This window comes from Cherax quadricarinatus, chromosome 25 (assembly GCF_038502225.1).
Source record: "Cherax quadricarinatus isolate ZL_2023a chromosome 25, ASM3850222v1, whole genome shotgun sequence".
NCBI classification, from domain to species: Eukaryota; Metazoa; Arthropoda; class Malacostraca; order Decapoda; family Parastacidae; genus Cherax; species Cherax quadricarinatus.
In genome coordinates, this window is record NC_091316.1 from 5,635,473 (window position 1) to 5,653,290 (window position 17,818).

Sequence of the window (17,818 nt, forward strand, 5' to 3'; positions counted from 1 at the left end):
TTAGTCCCGCCCACCGTCTTGCCTTCCCCTACCTTGCTGCCTCCAACACCCGCTACTGCCTCCAACACCAGCTCTGAGGCCTCCGTCACCAGCTCTGAGACCTCCAACACCAACTCTGAGGCCTCCAACACCAACTCTGCTGCCTCCAACACCAGCTCCGAGGCCCCAAGACCAGCTCTGAGACCTCCAACACCAACTCCGAGGCTTCCAGCACCCACTGCTGTCTCCAACACCCATCCTGTTGAAAAAAGAACCTCTTATGGTACACGACAAAGGAACCCAGGGGGCTACCATCTTGCCCAGCCTGTCACTTGAGACACAATGTAAGTGATATACATAGAGTCTACCTGGAGGTTCTGACGGGGGTAAACGCCCTCTCAGCCTAGTCCTTTACCAGGCCTCGAGGTGGATCAGTGCCTAATCAACCAGGATGTTACTGCTTGCGTCACGGAATCCAACGTACGAACCACAATCCGGCTGGTCAGGTACTGACTTTGGGTATCTGTCCATTTCCCTCTTGAAGACAGCCAGAGGTCCCAGTAACTATGGTGCTTGACTGAACTAATACATGCAGTGAAGGTTCTCTATACATTCTCGATCTGCAGTTTCACCTGTCTTGTATGGGACTGTTAGTGTACAGCAATATTCCAGCCTAGAGAGAACAAGTGACTTGGTATACCTTGTTTTCAAAGCTCTTATTATCCCTCCTATTTTCCTCGCAGATGTGATAGTGGCACTGTTGTGATCCTTAAAGGTGAGATCCTCTGACATTATTACTCCCAAGTCTTCACATTAGTTTTTCGCTCTACGGTGCTGTGGTTTACATCTCTGTCTATGTCAGATATGAGGACTAGGAAAAGGAAAGGGTCAGGTACTGTGCCTCGTGGAACAGCGCTTTTCACCGTGGCAGCTTCCTACTTTTGTTTACCATTACTTTGTATTCTATTGGTTAGAAAGTTAAAGATGTATCTGCCTGCTTTCCAGTTATTCCTTTAGCATTAATTTGTGTGCTATCACATCACGATCGTACTTTTCGAAGGCTTCTGCTAAATCTGTGCAAACATCTGCATTCTGAGACCATGTCATAGTGGTTCAGTAGTTGCGAGAGGTAGGAACGACTTGTTCTAAACATGTTAATGCGCCTTAGATACCTGAGCAAAAACTAGCTTAAAATTCCATATGTCAGACCAATACCAGAGTTCACAGCACAGGGGTGGAGCCATACATAGTATGATGACTCTAGTGGTTTTGTAGACATGTAGGCTGCCGCAACAACAACCTAGTTTATCAGGCAGTCTGCAAGGAAGTGTAGTCTCACGCTGGGCTGGGAGAATAAAGTGGCTAAGTCTAGGGATTTGCGTTAGAGGGAACGCAAGGAGAAAATCAAAGCTTCTTCACAGCCACATTTACGAAAGATAACAGTGAAGGAGCAAGTGAAAATGCTAAGAAGTGGCAACACTAGGAAATGTCACGGGGTATACAATGGCAGGGAGGTATACAGGGAGCTATACAATGACAGGGAGGTATAGAGGGAGGTATACAATGACAGGGGGTTTACAATGATAGGGAAGTATACAGAGAGAGGTATACAATGACAGGAAGGTATACAGGGAGGTATACAATGACAGGGAGGTATACAATGACAGGGAGGTATACAATGACAGGGAGGTTTAAAATGATAGGGAGGTATACAGAGAGGTATACAATGACAAGGAGGTATACAATGAGCTCTAAAGATTATTTCGCAGCTTTTATAAATGAGTAATTGCTTATTGGGGGGACCGGAGGTAGAATAAATATGGCCTATCAAACATCGAAACATAAAATAAAGAGGTGAGGGGTCAGACGAAATATCACTACGAATGTCTGGAGAAGAAGCGGAAATACTGTACAAGTAATGACAGGACTGATAACGAGAACCTTCAAAATAAGAGATGCCAAGCCAGTGATGGTTCTCTTTAAGTTATTTGCTCTCTCTCTAGGCTGGAATATTACTGTACACTAACACCCTCTTTTTAAAGCGGGCGAAATTGGAGACTTGGAGGTTGTAAGGAGAGCATTCACTGTATATATAAATTCATTCAAACGCCTAGATACTGGGAATGTTTGAAATCTCTTGACTTGTACTTCTTGAAATAAAGGCGAGAGACAATTTGCATCTAGAAAATCCTGGAGAGACTTATCCCAAATCTGCACACAGAACTAGCTACCTACGAACACAGGAGGCTCGGCATATAGTGCGAAATACTCCCATTTAAAAGCAGGGGAGTACTGAGTACACGATTAGGACAAAATAAGTGTAAGAGGCCCAAAACTTTGCAACACCCTCCCTTCATACATAAGGGAAAATACCAACAGATCCTTGGCTGTCTTCGAGAGGAAACTCGATAAATTCCTCAAGTCAATTTAATCAAGAGTTGATTCAAAAGAATGCCCTGTTTGGGACCGGGCCGCGGGGGCGTTGACCTCCCAAAATTTTTTTGATATATTCTTCAGGTAAATCACTCAAACAGGTCTTTAAGAAATCTTGAATGATGGGGAAAGTTCAAGATAACTGAAAGACAGCAGAAGTCATACAAATATTCACGAGGTGAGAGAAAGTCCTGAACTACAAAACAGTGTCCCTGATGAAGGCATCATGCAAACTGATGGAAAATTTCAGGAGGAAACTTGTTGAACATCTTCAAAGGATTCGATTCATTTCTAAACACCATGTGTTTAGTAATAGGTTCCGCCAAATAAATATTTTAGATAAACGTTATATATCGTCTGGGGTCAGACAGGAAAGAAAGGGATGGATGGATTGTATATTCCTGGACTGTAAGAAGACTTTCAATTCTGTGTAACATTAAAGAGAAGAAAGCCGGGAATGAAGGAGAGGTATTAACATAGATAAACGAGTACTAGAAAGACAGTAGTCACTATGAGGGAAAATCAGGATGGGGGAGTGTAAGTAGTGAAGATCCACTGTTCCTCTTGTATGTTAATGACCTTATTACAAAAAATTAGCTCCTAGATAACCTTATTTGCGGAATTTCCGGAGATAATGAGAAGAATATAAATTGCAGATGATGAGAGAAGGTTGAAAGACGACTTTGACAGACCTCTAAGATGGTGGAGTGCGTGGTTATTGGAATATAACTTCCGCAAAAGAAAAGTTATTAAGCTTGGGGACCGAGAGCAGAGTGTCACCCTCAGGGTGAGAGGGAAAGGAGGGGGTTGGGGAAAGTCGTTGGGAAGAAACTCGTGGAATTGTTTAAGGAAAGACCCAGCGATAACCACTAACCTTCAAGCACGCATAAGATGACCAACATCAACACTACAGTCTAAGCTCGTGAACGAAAGAGCACCTGTACTCAGGAGTAACTACCGGGGTTCCACAAGGAACTTCGTTAGTTACTCATCTGTTTCTGGTGTATGTGAATGATATTCCCGATGGAATATAATCAGCAAACAGGGATATAACTAATGGGGAGAACTGTCTTCTCGTAAAATTCACATTGTTAGTAGCTAAAATAAAAATATGATTTATACGATTATTTTAATTATATATTTAGCTTCCTTGATAAGTAGAATGTTTTACACATTGAACTTTCTTTGCTAACAGATTAAAGGTTTTGATTTGCTGTTCCATGCTACTACATGCTTGTTCAGTAGTTTGTCAATTGTGATGCATTCTGGGATGTGTGACAAGCTGGAACGAACTTTGCTCCATGCCTCCAGCTGCTGCATCGCTCTGTCTCTGACTGAACATCAAGGAGGCAACACCTACCTCTCCTTGCTCTGTCTATGAATACTATGTTCTCAGCTGTTGTGTAGACACAGTTTTGTGATAAAGTATGATCTCGTTGGTGACGAGCGTCATACTTATTGTCCCATGTGAAATGACATTCCCATAAACTTATTTTGACTCTTTTTTTGTCATTTTGTGGTTGTATGTGTATATGATTAAGGTCCAAAGTTTAATTCTTCATCTAATTTGTGTTGACTGGTATCTGCTGGCTATCGTTATTAGAGAACATGCTGACCGTTTTCATTTAGGTATTTTTTTTTGTCTTTTCCTTGCTTGATGCTGTGTTGCTTATGGCAAAACACACACACATACACACACACACACACACACACACACACACACACACACACACACACACACAATGACACTACAATGGATCAGGCAATGCTTGTCAGGAAGACAGCAGCGAGTCATGGTACGTGGCGAGGTGTCAGAGTGGGCACCTGTGACCAGCGGAGTCCCACAGGGGTCAATCCTAGGACCAGTGCTGTTTCTGGTATTTGTGAACGACATGACGGAAGGAATAGACTCCGAAGTGTCCCTGTTTGCAGATGACGTGAAGTTGATGAGAAGAATTCACTCGATCGAAGACCAGGCAGAACTACAAAGGGATCTGGACAGGCTGCAGACCTGGTCCAGCAATTGGCTCCTGGAGTTCAATCCCACCAAGTGCAAAGTCATGAAGATTAGAGAAGGGCAAAGAAGACCGCAGACGGAGTACAGTCTAGGGGGCCAGAGACTACAAACCTCACTCAAGGAAAAAGATCTTGGGGTGAGTATAACACCAGGCACATCTCCTGAAGCGCACATCAACCAAATAACGGCTGCAGCATATGGGCGCCTAGCAAACCTCAGAACAGCATTCCGACATCTTAATAAGGAATCGTTCAGGGCCCTGTACACCGTGTACGTTAGGCCCATATGTATGCGGCACCAGTTTGGAACCCACACCTAGCCAAGCACGTAAAGAAACTAGAGAAAGAGCAAAGGTTTGGAACAAGACTAGTCCCAGAGCTAAGAGGTATGTCCTACGAGGAGAGGTTAAGGGAAATCAACCTGACGACACTGGAGGACAGGAGAGATAAGGGGGACATGATAACGACATACAAAATACTTAGAGGAATTGACAAGGTGGACAAAGACAGGATGTTCCAGAGATTGGACACAATAACAAGGGGACACAGTTGGAAGTTGAAGACACAGATGAATTACAGGGATGTTAGGAAGTATTTCTTCAGCCACAGAGCAGTCAGGAAGTGGAATAGTTTGGGAAGCGATGTAGTGGAGGCAGCATCCATACATAGCTTTAAGCAGAGGTATGATAAAGCTCACGGTTCAGGGAGAGTGACCTAGTAGAGACCAGTGAAGAGGCGGGACCAGGAGCTCGGACTCGACCCCTGAAACCTCAATTAGGTGAGTACAACTAGGTGAGTACATATGCTCACACACACACACACACACACACACACACACACACACACACACACACACACTCACACACACCCCTTCTTCGTTTTCTCTCCCCGCTTGATTTTTCCATTTTAATTTTTACATAGAAGAATAGCGTGTACACTTACCACCATTATCCTCTCCGTACCTATCTTCATCATGCTCTCTTACTCCCCTACTTCCCTCATCCTCAGGATCGCTCTAGTTCATCATCATCATATCATGTCATCATCCATCGTCCTCATTGTCGTCGTCATCATCGTCTAGCAGACCTACGGCAGTGCTCTTCTAGTTCTCTTCACGTTCTCATAGTCCTCACTATCTTTATTGTCGACATCATTATTACTGCCATCATTACTATCATCCTCATATATATATATATATGTATATATATATATATATATATATATATATATATATATATATATATATATATATATATATATATATATATATATATATATATATATATATATATATATATATATATATATATATATATATATATATATATATATATATATATATATATATAGTTAAATGTTCTCATCTTCCTGTTCTTTTCTTGCCAGAGTGCAGACATCGGCCCTATCCCATCTCCCCTACACACTCCCGTTGCCCTGATGAGAGGCTCCTTGATTATCGTCACTGCCTCTCTTCCCCTTTCTCTTCCTCCTTCCTTATTTTACCCTTCTTCTCATTCCTCTGTTCCTTAATTTGATTTAACCTCGTTCATCACATCACAGGGGGTCGAGTCTCATCTCCAGAGGGATCTCCTCTCTCTATTGGTAATTGACTTGTTTCAATGACTTCCTCCGAAGCTGGTTACTGTGTACGCTTCTGCCGGCCCAAGAAGTGTATGTGTGTGTGTGTGTGTGTGTGTGTGTGTGTGTGTGTGTGTGTGTGTGTGTGTGTGTGTGTGTGTGTGTGTGTGTGTGTGTGTGTGTGTCTGTGTGCCCGTGTCCGTGTCCCTGTGTGTATCCTGACATGCTGGACAAGAAACAAAAAGTCATGCCGCGTATCCCCGTCAGGTATCACCTAAGGCTGCCACCACCTGCGTTCTCCGTCCTTAGGTACAGGTGATAAGGTTCGCCTGGTACCTTCATGCTAATGATGGAATTAATGAAGCGACTTACACTGTGTGTGAGCTACACCCATCATTAACAAAGTTCAGTTACACTAGGGGAGACTGCTCAAGCTGTACTCTTCTTTTTCTTAACTTTCCATTATTGATCACTCTGCAACACCACCATACGATACATCATAAAATATTACCACAGGGACGGCGGTCATTATATAAGGCTAGACACTGGGGAACGCAGTACTACTGGGTACTCGTACTTCATTGTAGACGTTTCGCCCATATGGCTTTTATTTTATAAATGCTTCGCTAGAGGAGAGCTTTATTAAGTTGTGATCACTTTGATGAAGTTCTTCGTTGAAAGAAACTTTTTCGTAATTGTCTTGCGCTGTTTTGTGGTGTTGTCTTGTGATGCACTTTTGGAGTCGCTGCTGCCCTTACCAGCAGCTGTTGTGTTGATAGTCTACTGGAGGTTCATCTTCCAGCAGCTGTTGTGTTGACAGTGTACTGGAAGCTTACCTTCCAGTAGCTGTTGTGTTGATAGTATACTGGAAGTTCATCTTCCAGCAGCTGTTGTGTTGATAGTGTACTGGAAGTTCATCTTCCAACAGCTCTTGTGTTGATAGTGTACTGAAAGTTCATCTTCCAGCAGCTTTTGTGTTGATAGTATACTGGAAGTTCATCTTCCAGCAGCTCTTGTGTTGATAGTGTACTGGAAGTTCATCTTCCAGCAGCTCTTGTGTTGACAGTGTACTGGAAGTTCATCTTCTAGCAGCTGTTGTGTTGATAGTGTACTGGAAGCTTATCTTCCAGCAGCTGTTGTGTTGATAGTGTACTGGAAGTTTATCTTCCAGCAGCTTTTATGTTGATAATGTACTGGAAGCTCATCTTCTAGAAGCTGTTGTGTTGATAGTTTACTGGAAGCTCATCTTCCAGCAGCTGTTGTGTTGATAGTGTACTGGAAGTTTATCTTCCATCAGCTTATGTGTTGATAGTGTACTGGAAGCTCATCTTCCAGAAGCTGTTGTGTTGATAGTGTACTGGAAGTTCATCATCTACCACAATCACCATCACACACCACCACCATCCTCACCAGGCCCGGTGACCTGGTGGCTAAAGTTCCCGCTTCACATACGGAGGGCCCGGGTTCGATTCCCGGCGGGTGGAAACATTTCGACACGTTTCCTTACACCTGATGTCCTGTTCACCTAGCAGCAAATAGGTACCTGGGTGTTAGTCGACTGGTGTGGGTCGCATCCTGGGGGACAAGATTAAGGACCTCAATGGAAATAAGTTAGACAGTCCTCGATGACGCACTGAATTTCTTGGGTTATCCTGGGTGGCTAACCCTCCGGGGTTAAAAATCAGAACGAAATCTTATCTTATCTTATCTTACTAGTTCCACCATCATTACAATCACCACCATTACCGACAATAACAACAAAGACATCACCACCACCACCATTATCAATATCAGCATCACCAGCACTACCACCAGCATCACCGCAACAACCACCACCACCACCTTTCAACCTCTACCAACAACCAACTGTCTATCATCAACTACCCTCCTCATTGCTGCTATCACCAACCACCACCACCACCACCACCATCACCACCACGACCACCACCACCACCACCACCACCACCACCTCCACCACCACCCCAACCACCACCACCCCACCACCACCCCCACCACCACCACCATCATCACCACCACCCCCACCACCACCACCACCACTATCATCACCACCACCCCCACCACCACCACCACCACCACCATCATCACTACCACCCCCACCACCACCACCACCATCACCACCACCACCACCACCATCATCACCACCACCGCCAACAATAAAGTCGCCAGTGGAATATCCGGAGGACAAAACTTTACCACAATGAATCAAGTTTGGAAAAAATCCCAGGAACACGCGAGTCAAAAACGGGTTTTTAATCAGATAAAAAAAAAAGTCAAGCATTAGTGGAGGATCACACCAGGACTCGTTATTTACATATATTTTGCAGATATTTGTTCCTTCACCACAGACTCTCCACCACAGACTCTCCACCACAGACCCTCCACCACAGACCCACCACCACAGACCCACCACCACAGACCCAACACCACAGACCCACCACCACAGACCCAACACCACAGACCCACCACCACAGACCCAACACCACAGACCCACCACCACAGACCCTCCACCACAGACCCACCACCACAGACCCACCACCACAGACCCACCACCACAGACCCACCACCACAGACCCACCACCACAGACCCACCACCACAGACCCACCACCACAGACCTAACACCACAGACCCTCCACCACAGACCCTCCACCACAGACCCAACACCACAGACCCTCCACCACAGACCCACCACCACAGACCCACCACCACAGACCCACCACCACAGACCCACCACCACAGACCCACCACCACAGACCCACCACCACAGACCCACCACCACAGACCCAACACCACAGACCCACCACCACAGACCCACCACCACAGACCCACCACCACAGACCCACCACCACAGACCCAACACCACAGACCCACCACCACAGACCCTCCACCACAGACCCACCACCACAGACCCAACATCACAGACCCTCCACCACAGACCTAACACCACAGACCCTCCACCACAGACCCACCACCACAGACCTAACACCACAGACCCTCCACCACAGACCCTCCACCACAGACCCAACACCACAGACCCTCCACCACAGACCCACCACCACAGACCCACCACCACAGACCCAACACCACAGACCCACCACCACAGACCCAACACCACAGACCCACCACCACAGACCCACCACCACAGACCCTCCACCACAGACCCACCACCACAGACCCTCCACCACAGACCCAACACCACAGACCCAACACCACAGACCCAACACCACAGACCCTCCACCACAGACCCACCACCACAGACCCACCACCACAGACCCAACACCACAGACCCACCACCACAGACCCACCACCACAGACCCTCCACCACAGACCCACCACCACAGACCCTCCACCACAGACCCAACACCACAGACCCAACACCACAGACCCACCACCACAGACCCACCACCACAGACCCTCCACCACAGACCCACCACCACAGACCCTCCACCACAGACCCAACACCACAGACCCTCCACCACAGACCCACCACTACAGACCCTCCACCACAGACCCACCACCACAGACCCTCCACCACAGACCCAACACCACAGACCCAACACCACAGACCCACCACCACAGACCCACCACCACAGACCCTCCACCACAGACCCACCACCACAGACCCTCTACCACAGACCCTCCACCACAGACCCACCACCACAGACCCTCTACCACAGACCCTCCACCACAGACCCACTACCACAGACCCTCCACCACAGACCCACCACCACAGACCCTCTACCACAGACCCTCCACCACAGACCCACCACCACAGACCCTCTACCACAGACCCTCCACCACAGACCCACCACCACAGACCCTCCACCACAGACCCACCACCACAGACCCACCACCACAGACCCACCACCACAGACCCTCTACCACAGACCCACCACCACAGACCCACCACCACAGACCCACCACCACAGACCCTCTACCACAGACCCACCACCACAGACCCACCACCACAGACCCACCACCACAGACCCACCACCACAGACCCACCACCACAGACCCTCTACCACAGACCCACCACCACAGACCCTCCACCACAGACCCACCACCACAGACCCTCCACCACAGACCCACCACCACAGACCCTCTACCACAGACCCACCACCACAGACCCACCACCAAAGACCCTCTACCACAGACCCTCCACCACAGACCCACCACCACAGACCCTCCACCACAGACCCACCACCACAGACCCACCACCACAGACCCACCACCACAGACCCTCCACCACAGACCCAACACCACAGACCCTCCACCACAGACCCACCACCACAGACCCTCTACCACAGACCCTCCACCACAGACCCTCTACCACAGACCCTCCACCACAGACCCTCTACCACAGACCCTCCACCACAGACCCTCCACCACAGACCCACCACCACAGACCCTCCACCACAGACCCACCACCACAGACCCTCCACCACAGACCCAACACCACAGACCCAACACCACAGACCCTCCACCACAGACCCACCACCACAGACCCTCTACCACAGACCCTCCACCACAGACCCTCTACCACAGACCCTCTACTACAGACCCTCCACCACAGACCCTCTACCACAGACCCTCTACCACAGACCCAACACCACAGACCCTCCACCACAGACCCACCACCACAGACCCTCCACCACAGACCCAACACCACAGACCCTCCACCACAGACCCACCACCACAGACCCTCTACCACAGACCCTCCACCACAGACCCTCTACCACAGACCCTCTACCACAGACCCAACATCACAGACCCACCACCACAGACCCACCACCACAGACCCACCACCACAGACCCACCACCACAGACCCAACACCACAGACCCTCCACCACAGACCCACCACCACAGACCCTCTACCACAGACCCTCCACCACAGACCCTCCACCACAGACCCAACACCACAGACCCTCCACCACAGACCCACCACCACAGACCCTCTACCACAGACCCTCCACCACAGACCCACCACCACAGACCCAACACCACAGACCCACCACCACAGACCCACCACCACAGACCCTCTACCACAGACCCTCCACCACAGACCCTCTACCACAGACCCTCTACCACAGACCCAACATCACAGACCCACCACCACAGACCCACCACCACAGACCCACCACCACAGACCCACCACCACAGACCCTCTACCACAGACCCTCCACCACAGACCCTCTACCACAGACCCTCTACCACAGACATAACATCACAGACCCTCCACCACAGACCCTCCACCACAGACCCTCTACCACAGACCCTCCACCACAGACCCACCACCACAGACCCTCTACCACAGACCCTCCACCACAGACCCTCTACCACAGACCCACCACCACAGACCCAACATCACAGACCCACCACCACAGACCCACCACCACAGACCCTCTACCACAGACCCTCCACCACAGACCCTCCACCACAGACCCTCTACCACAGACCCACGACCACAGACCCACCACCACAGACCCTCTACCACAGACCCTCCACCACAGACCCTCCACCACAGACCCTCTACCACAGACCCTCTACCACAGACCCTCCACCACAGACCCTCCACCACAGACCCACCACCACAGACCCACCACCACAGACCCTCTACCACAGACCCTCTACCACAGACCCTCCACCACAGACCCTCCACCACAGACCCTCCACCACAGACCCACCACCACAGACCCACCACCACAGACCCTCTACCACAGACCCTCTACCACAGACCCTCCACCACAGACCCTCTACCACAGACCCACCACCACAGACCCTCCACCACAGACCCTCTACCACAGACCCTCCACCACAGACCCTCCACCACAGACCCTCTACCACAGACCCTCAACCACAGACCCTCCACCACAGACCCTCCACCACAGACCCACCACCACAGACCCACCACCACAGACCCTCTACCACAGACCCTCTACCACAGACCCTCCACCACAGACCCTCTACCACAGACCCACCACCACAGACCTACCACCACAGACCCTCTACCACAGACCCTCCACCACAGACCCTCCACCACAGACCCTCCACCACAGACCCAACACCACAGACCCACCACCACAGACCCTCTACCACAGACCCTCCACCACAGACCCTCCACCACAGACCCTCTACCACAGACCCACCACCACAGACCCACCACCACAGACCCTCTACCACAGACCCTCCACCACAGACCCTCCACCACAGACCGTCCACCACAGACGCACCACCACAGACCCACCACCACAGACCCACCACCACAGACCCTCCACCACAGACCCACCACCACAGACCCTCCACCACAGACCCTCCACCACAGACCGTCCACCACAGACCCACCACCACAGACCCTCCACCACAGACCCTCTACCACAGACCCTCCACCACAGACCCTCCACCACAGACCGTCCACCACAGACCCTCCACCACAGACCCACCACCACAGACCCTCCACCACAGACCCACCACCACAGACCACAGACCACCACAGACCCACCACCACAGACCCACCACCACAGACCCACCACCACAGACGCACCACCACAGACCCACCACCACAGACCCACCACCACAGACCCAACACCACAGACCCTCCACCACAGACCCACCACCACAGACCCACCACCACAGACCCAACACCACAGACCCACCACCACAGACCCACCACCACAGACCCACCACCACAAACCCTAAATTGTCGTCGTGTTTGGCCCGAGTAAAGGAGGAATCGTGTGCTTTAAACTCTCAAATGGGATAGTAATACCCATCTCTTTGAGTGGGAGAAGAGCATCCAGATCAAAAGAGTTTTCTAACTCAAGATTTGCAGCATCAACAGATGTAAGTTAATCTGACAGAATTAATTCTCTCAAAAATGGCAATAATAATTGTGTTAAATGAAAAAGGCGAGCGATGCTTGGCTTATTCAAACATCACTTGGAGTGTGTCGCCATTACTGCACAAGACGATGTTGTCGCCATGACTCGAATCCTGGCGACGAATTCCATTTGAAAGTTGATGTGCATGTCTAGCTTCATTATACTCTGGTCATTTCGAAAAAAATCCCAGGGTGGCGTTCCAGAGTGTTTCCAAAGGTAAGAAGCGAGGCCTCCCTCAGCTGTCCCTTGATTACCGGTCTAGTTATCGCAAGTAGCACACGACCTGTGGTACCTGCTTTCCACTGAGTGCAGGGTTCCTACAACTTATGGTATCGAATCCCTTAATAACCACCAGAAGCACAACCACTGCCACCAGCAGGAGCACCACCGCTACCACTATCATTGCCACCACTACTACTGCTATTTCCACCATCACTGCTGTCACTACCACCACCACCTCCACCATAAGATGATGGTAATGCTAAATAATGGTAGTGCTAGATGACGGTAGTGCTAGATGATGGCAGTGCTAAATAATGGTAGTGACAGATAATGGTAGTGGTAGATGATGGTAGTGCTAAATAATGGTAGTGATAGATAATGGTAGTGCTAGATGATGGTAGTGCTAGATGATGGTAGTGGTAGATGATGGTAGTAGTAGGTGATGACGGTGGCAGTTGATGTTTCCTGATAGCAGGAAACAACACTTACAGTTTAAGAAATGGAAAACTATAAATTTTAACAAAATACGAAACTTGAAAAAATAGAATTGTTTAGTTTTTCTGAGTTATAAAAAAACTAACTTGGGTTTTAAGCCGTTTAACACAATTTCATGTAATGCGCCAGTTTTCAGGAACCTAAATTCAATGTTTTTAAAGAATCTACAGTCTGTGTGTGCAATATATATATATATATATATATATATATATATATATATATATATATATATATATATATATATATATATATATATATATATATATATATATATATATATATATATATATATATATATATATATATATATATATATATATATATATATATATATATATATATATATATATATATATATATATATATATATATATATATATATATATATACGGGTGTGAGAGAGGTAAACTACCTTAATCATCAACAAAAACGTCCAGGAAGATAACTAGTGTGTAGCAGGGCAGGTAAACACGGAAGGACGTCAGCACGGGGGAAACAGATTACCGCCGTCATAAATAAATACACCTCAGCTCTGCGACGTATAATAATGCAATAAATTGTCAGCCGTGCATCACTTATTCCGTCAATCCGTTTTCTTCCCCAACTCCTTGTGATCCAAATCCCTTACAAACGGATTCTGGATCCCCCTTGCGCCGCATCCGATACCATTATGTCAGGTCTGCTCGATGCTCGCCGCTCTCCAAATAGGATCATTACGGTTATTGTTCAAGTTGGGAAGTCGGGACCAATACATTACGTACAGATGGGTTCCTGCCTGCATGTAAATGTGACCTTTTTACCCACACTGCAGGATTTGGATGGGGGGGAAATTTGTTTGTCGATAAGACGGCACGGGGAAGGTTTATGCTGGAGACTGAGCTCATTATAAGCCGCCGCAAGACACAAGGGAGGAGAGCGCTACAAAGAGACGCCGGCAAAGTGAGCCATTATTTCTGGAGACGTGCGGGGAACAGCTGAGCTTCTGAAAGAGATGAGGACTGATCAGGGATAAAGAGGATTCGGATGCTGCGAGCATTCAAGAAGATGCTGCTCTCTCTCTTGAAGGATGAGAGCCGCCTCCTAGAAGGACGAAGGAAGAGTTCCGGGAGCCTGGTGTTTTTCGTCCGTCGGAGAAAGAACTCTAGGATCACGCTGTTCTTTATGGGAACCATTTTGTATGTTGCTGTGCTGCTCTTGAGGAACGAATGTTGTGCTGCTGCTGCTGCTGTTGTTGTTGTTGTTGTTGCTGCTGCTGCTGCTGCTGCTGCTGCTGCTGCTGCTGCTGCTGCTGCTGCTGCTGCTTGAAGGACGAAAAAAAAAATTATATTTTGATGCCGTTGCTTTTAGTTTTGGAAAGGATTTTGTAATTATCTTGCTTCTTGAGGCGTGGCGGCTATCTGAAGGATTATTTACGTTACGTTGAAGAAGGATTCCACATCCTAAAATCTTAGAATCAGAAAATGGAGCGTAGAAGATCCTTTAAAGGAATTAATTTTTTTCTGAAACACCATTAATTTTTTTATCCCGTTCTCTGTTTTAATAACGGCTATTATTATGTTTATTTTAATTTTATTATTATTATTATTATTATTATTATTATTATTATTATTATTATTATTATTATTATTATTATTATTATTATTATTATTATTATTATTATTTTATTATTATTATTATTATTATCCCATAAGGAACGTCTGTGTGCCTCTCGAGGCTAGAGCTGTAATGTGATTAGCCTGTCAGGAATAGCTCACCCTCTCCTATTGGTGGCTTGGGAGGACGACCCTTAAGGCCTGCATATGCAGTAAGATCACAGTAAACAAGTGATATCACAACATGCAGAACAACCACTGTGAAAAAAAAAGTGAAATTCCAGGCGCTTTTATGATTTCTCACATAATGTGAGAAATCACGAGAGCGCACACACACACACACACACACACACGTGGGTCCTTAGAGAGAGAGCAGAAATGCTGTGTGTGCCACTAACCACAATATTCAATACATCCCTTGAAACTGGGCAACTACCTGAGGTATGGAAGACGGCAAATGTAGTGCCCATATTTAAAAAAAGAGACAAGAAAAGAGGCACTAAACTATAGACCAGTGTCACTGACATGCATAGTATGCAAAGTAATGGAGAAGATTATGAGGAGGAGAGTGGTGGAGCTCCTGGAACGGAGCAAGAGTATAAACGCCAACCAGCACTGTTTTATGGAAGGCAAATCCTGTGTCACGAACCTACTGGAGTTTTATGATAAAGTAACAGAAGTAAGACACGAGAGAGAGAGGGGTGGGTTGATTGCATCTTCTTGGACTGCAAGAAGGCCTTCGACACAGTTCCTCACAGGAGATTGGTGCAGAAGCTAGAGGATCAGGCTCATGTAACAGGAAGGGTGCTGCAATGGATTAGAGAATACCTGACAGGGAGGCAACGAGTCATTGTACGTGATGAGGTATCACAGTGGACACCTGTGACGAGAGGGGTCCCACAGGGGTCGGTCCTAGGACCAGTGCTATTTCTGGTATATGTGAATGACATGATGGAAGGGTTAGACTCAGAAGTGTCCCTGTTCGCAGATGATGTGAAGGTAATGAGGAGAATTAAATCTGATGGGGATCAGGTAGGACTCCAAAGAGACCTGGACAGGTCGGACACCTGGTCCAGCAACTGGCTTCTCGAATTTAATCCCGCCAAATGCAAAGTCATGAAGATCGGGGAAGGGCAAAGAAGACCGCAAACGGAGTATAGGCTAGGTGGCCAAAGACTGCAAACCTCGCTGAAGGAGAAAGATCTTGGGGTGAGTATAACAGCGACCAAGTTTGCAGTAGCACACATCAACCGGATACCTGCTGCAGCATATGGGCGCCTGGCAAACCTGAGAATAGCGTTCCTATACCTTAGTAAGGAATCGTTCAAGACACTGTACACCGTGTACGTCAGGCCCATATTGAAGTATGTTTGGACCCACACTTGATCAAGCACGTCAATAAATTAGAGAAAGTGCAAAGGTTTGCGACAAGGTTAGTTCCAGAGCTAAGGCGAATGTCCTACGGAGAAAGATTGAGGTTATATCGGCCTGACGACACTGGAGGACAGGAGGGTTAGGGGAGACATGATAACGACATACAAAATACTGCGTGGAATAGACAAGGTGGACAGAGACAGGATGTTCCAGAGAGGGGACACAGAAACAAGGGGTCACAATTGGAAGTTGAAGACCCAGATGAGTCAAAGGGATGTTAGGAAGTATTTCTTCAGTCGTAGAGTGGTCAGGAAGTGGAATAGTCTAGCAAGTGAAGTAGTGGAGGCAGGAACCATACATAGCTTTAAAATGAGGTATGATATAGCTCATGGAGCAGGGAGAGAGAGGGTCTAGTAGCATTCCGTGAAGAGGCGGGGCCAGGAGCTGAGTCTCGATCCCTGCAACCACAATTAGGTGAGTACAATTAGGTGAGTACACACACACACACACACACACACACACACACACACACACGCATACACACACACTCACACACACATACACACACGCACACACACACACACACACACAAACACACACACGCACACACACACACACACACACACATACACACACACACACACACAAAGACAAGATGTTCCAGAGATGGGACACAGCAACAAGGGGACACAGTTGGAAGTTGAAGACACAGATGAATCACAAGGATGTTAGGAAGTATTTCTTCAGCCACAGAGTAGTCAGGAAGTGGAATAGTTTGGGAAGCGATGTAGTGGGGGCAGGAGCCATACCTAGCTTTACGCAGAGGTATGATAAAGCTCACGGTTCAGGGAGAGTGACCTAGTAGCGACCAGTGAAGAGGCGGGGCCAGGAGCTCGGACTCTCACATTTGTAAGTCTCGTATATCAAAAATATCTCGAACTTCAGATACGTTGGCACCTCAGAATCTTGCACCTTAATGTTTCATACCTAAAAAAATCTGGCACCTCAACCTCTCACATCAGAATGCCTCTCAACTGAGAAAATCTCTCACCGGAGAAAGTCTCGCCCCTCAGAAAGTCTCGCCGCTCAGAAAGTCTCGCAACTCAGAAAGTCTCGCGGTACAAAAATAAATCTCGAGGCTCAGACAATCTCACACCCTCGCCTATACCTCCTAAGATGAAGTCTGGCCTCAAGACTTGAGAGGACCATCGTGAGAAATCTGTGGGGTCCG